Here is a 4,602-nt window from a genome sequence, read left to right as displayed (position 1 = left end):
TGTGTTTAAATGACATCTTTAATGAGTGTGTAATGCTTGGTGTCAAACATGGTACAAGTTTTTTATTAACAAAAGGGTGAAAATTTGTTTTTCTAAAACAGTGGATATTGGATAAGACAAAAAACATTCAGATGGTCGCTTTAAAATAAGGATTTAACTTTTTAACAGAGGAGAAAATGTGTTTTTAAACACCTCTCAGACTTCCATATGGTCTAGAGGTTAGGATTCCTGGTTTTCACCCAGGCGGCCAGGATTCGTCTCCCGGTATGTGAGAGAGGTGTGATGGTAATCCACTGAGCTCTGATCTCCGCGGAGCTGTTGTGAAAACAAAGACAATTCAGTGGCATTCTCGGCACAATGACGTGGTTTTCAACAACTATAATCTTTGATATTGGTTTAACAAATACACGTATTATTAAAAACAATATTTCATTTAATTGTATTTCTAACAACAGATGTTTCTAAACAGTGGATATTGACTGATCAAAATCAAAGGATGCTAGTCATTTTTAAAAATAATAAATAAATGGTGTTACTGAAAGATTACGCTTAACATTAGTTTATTTATTTTAAGCCATAGTAAAAAACTCATTACATTACATGTGGTCTTCAGATTTGAAAACACAACCCATTTAAAACAGACTGTCTAGTGTATTTTGTGTGCAAATGTCACCGATGAGACACGTTTGTGTGCGAGACGGCAGCGGTTGTTTAACAAGTGCATTACTCTTTTAAAATGATATTTTTCCAAGCGAATGTTTGGCATTAGTTTAGCAAACACTTTTATTTTACTAAAACACAATACTATATATTTATTTATTTATTTATTTATTTATTTTAGCTATAGCTCTAACAACAATATCTTACATTTTTACCTTTAACAATGTTTCCAAATCAGTGGATATTGGTTGTGAAGCAAACTCATTCAGATTTTCACTTTTAAAGATAAGGAATAAATCGTTAGCAAATGCATATGTGGTATTTTATCAGAGACCTTTTTTATAGATCAAAGGTTCAGATTGTCAAAACACATCAAAGACATTTTTAAAAATATTGAAAATAGTTTATCACCCTTAATCTTTGATATTAGATTAACAAACACAATAATTAATTTTATCTGTAACACTATCAAAAGGTCTTACATTTTAAAAACAAAATAGTTCGCTTTATAAAATACAGATTTAACACAAAAATCTTACATTAGTTCTGCGCAGTCCTTTCATGAGCGAGGGGTTGCGATAATGGTTTAAGAACAGTGACAAATGCAAGACAGTCCTAAAACCTGTGTTAATTTCATATCACCATTTCTCTTAGGAGATGTGTGTGTGTGTGTGTGTGTGTGTGTGTGTGTGTGTGTGTGTGTGTGTGTGTGTGTGTGTGTGTGTGTGTGTGTGTGTGTGTGAGCGTGTATTTATCACTTTGTGGGGACCAAATGTCCCCATAAGGATAGTAAAACCCGAAATTTTTGACCTTGTGGGGACATTTTGTTGGTCCCCATGAGGAAAACAGCTTATAAATCATACTAAATTATGTTTTTTGAAAATGTAAAAATGCAGAAAGTTTTCTGTGAGGGTTAGGTTTAGGGGTAGGGTTAGGTTTAGGGGATAGAATATAAAGTTTGTACAGTATAAAAACCATTATGTCTATGGAAAGTCCCCATAAAACATGGAAACACAACATGAGTGTGTGTGTGTGTGTGTGTGTGTGTGTGTGTGCCCTATAGAGGGTTGGTGGATAGATGATTACCTAAACATGTGTGTGTGTGTGTGTGTGTGTGTGTGTGTGTGTGTGTGTGTGTGTGTGTGTGTGTGTGTGTGTGTGGCATATAGAGGGATGATGGATTAGATAACTACCTAAACTTTGTGTCAGAATTGGGTTTCAGTGCGGAGGGGGTAACTTTTTACCATTTGTGCCGTATGTGTGTGGAAATGCGCTTTAACTGACAAAACATGTGCTTTGTCACTACAAATGAGTACCGTCAGTATTTTGGTAAACAGGTTTATTTTATATAGAATTCTGACGAAATATCTTTAATACAAAAGTTTGTTACATTTTTTTTTTTAACCATGAGATTCTAAAACAGTGGATATTGAATGATATTAGTTTATTTTACTCAAACAGACGATACTGGCAGAGCAAACTCATTTAGACGGACACTTTATTAACAAGGGTTAGGCTATTTATTTTTACCAGAGACTAAAACGTATTTTAAACCAAATGTTCAGATCTTATTAATCTGATGTTTAATAAAGTAAACTGTCTTTGTGAAATAGTCTGAGTGGTTGTGTGATTTATCTTCTGGCATTGACAAGTAGGCCTAATGAAATAACATAACTGTTACACTTGCAAAAGATTTGACAAATGCAATGTACTTTTAACAACACGTCTTAAACACGAGCGACAAAAGCGGTTATAAAAGCAATGGAGACATGAGACCATTGAATTGAATCTGAAGCGTTATAGAGAGAGAATGCCAAACGAAGTGCAAGTTCTCGATATGTGACTGATGAAAATGATAGAATTAAACTTAAAAAAAGTACAATGCTCAGAACTATGCAACCAACAAGCAACATCGCATCAACATAAAAGAACAGAGCAACAGAAGTATGCCAATATCAAACAGCTACAAATGATATAACTATTTCTTCTTTTCGTTGTAAAAAGCAGGCTGAACGGTGTGTTGTTTACACTTTCAAACCATATGTTTGTTTACTTCTGTAAGGGGTTAAACCGTTTCATTAGGTAATACGAGGTTTATACACGTGTATTATTCGGTAGTCAATCTAAAAATATTTTATTTTAAGCCATAGTAAAAAAAACTCATTACATTACATGTGGTCTTCAGATTTGAAAACACAACCCATTTAAAACAGACTGTCTAGTGTATTTTGTGTGCAAATGTCACCGATGAGACACGTTTGTGTGCGAGACGGCAGCGGGTGATTAACAAGTGCATTACTCTTTTAAAATGATATTTTTCCAAGCGAATGTTTGGCATTAGTTTAGCAAACACTTTTATTTCACTAAAACAAAATAATATATATATTTTTAGCTATAGCTCTAACAACAAATATCTTACATTTTTACCTTTAACAATGTTTCCAAATCAGTGGATATTGGTTGTGAAGCAAACTCATTCAGATTTTCAATTTTAAAGATAAGGAATAAATGGTGTTACGAAAGATTACGTTTAACATTAGTTTAACAATCACGGCTATGTTACTAAATTGCAGTAACACATTTAAATGCTAATTTAGATGCATCTTTAGCACAAAGATTCTTACATTTATTAAAGACATGAAAAGTATCTTTCTAAAACGATGTGTAAAGGGCGTGCTGCAAATTAAATCCACATTCACTAGGCAATACAGTATTTTAGCAAACAGGTTTATTTGACTAAAACAATGTTTTTAAAGAATTCTGACGATATCTTTAATACAAAGGTTTGTTACATTTTTAATTTAAACATGAGATTCTAAAACAAAGTCTACGGTTATGCAGCAAAACACACATTCAGTTTAAATATGAACAAATATTTTAACAAAAATAAAGTTTTGTGTTTTGATTTATATTACTAAAACACGATAAAGCATTTCACGTCATTTTAGATGTATCTTTAACACATGTTGTCTTGCATTTTTACTTTTTGACAAAGAGAAATGTTTTTAAACATTAGGTTGGCTAACACAACTCTAGCAATGACGCTTTAAAGATGCTAAACAAAAACTTTACCATAAAATGTATTTAACATTTTTATTTCAACAATGATCATTTTAAATGAAATACCATACATTCATTGTAAAATGTAACAAAGATTCTTACATTTTTCCACCCAAAGTCTTTCAATCGATACTGAGCTCTTACAGGAAGTCAGAGGTCTGGGGTAGGGAGGTTTTTTCAGAATACGCACACACCCCTGATCAGGCCTGATGGTGTCTTGTGTATTTCTGTTCAGTAAAACAATATGGTGTCACGAGTTTCCTGGTGTTTTATGGCTTGCTTTCATTGAAAAGCATGGTGACAACCAAAAGTGTGAAAGAAGGGGGATAAAAGGGTTTATTTTGTTATAAAAGTTTTTCTTTTACCCATCAAGTGCTCCATGTAACATTGTGAAACATGGTAGAGATGTGGTTAAAGAAGTATTGCTCTTTGTAATACAGGCAGCAATTAAATATAATTACTTAAAAGAATAGAAAGTTTTTAGAAATCACTTGCTAAATCAATAGTTCAAATTCAGAGGTTTGTATAGTATGCTGTACACAGTTATCATAAAACCCATGTAAATTCAAGTGTGAACATTTCAAAGAAATGGGGTGCTAGCATACTGGACAACAATCAAATGACTTGTGATATACACACACACAAGATATTTTAACACTTAATTCACACCCTGAAACTACATTCATGGTACTGTTACGTCACTAGGGTGTCAAACACAAATGCAAATGCTGAGTTTACGTTGACCCCATATTTTGGCATTAATTTACTCATTCCTGGATCAAACCCTCACACTCAGAAACTTGTACATGTAAACAAAAATGTGTACTGTTGTGATGCCAACTGATCATCGCTTTACTGATTTTTATTTCAAGAAAACCACAA

General features: G+C 33.0%; 1 long non-coding RNA gene across 1 annotated transcript; it reads right to left on the bottom strand.

Moving 5' to 3' along the window:
- Positions 1-4,073, bottom strand: LOC127651941 (uncharacterized). Its single transcript, XR_007971629.1, has 2 exons — positions 3,823-4,073; positions 1-315 (listed from the first exon to the last, which is right to left on the bottom strand). It is a non-coding gene; the product is annotated as an uncharacterized LOC127651941 (long non-coding RNA).
- Positions 4,074-4,602: the final 529 nt, after the last annotated feature.

The sequence above is a fragment of the Xyrauchen texanus genome, chromosome 11 (assembly GCF_025860055.1).
Source record: "Xyrauchen texanus isolate HMW12.3.18 chromosome 11, RBS_HiC_50CHRs, whole genome shotgun sequence".
NCBI lineage: Eukaryota > Metazoa > Chordata > Actinopteri > Cypriniformes > Catostomidae > Xyrauchen > Xyrauchen texanus.
This window is presented reverse-complemented; position numbering and strand designations above follow the sequence as displayed.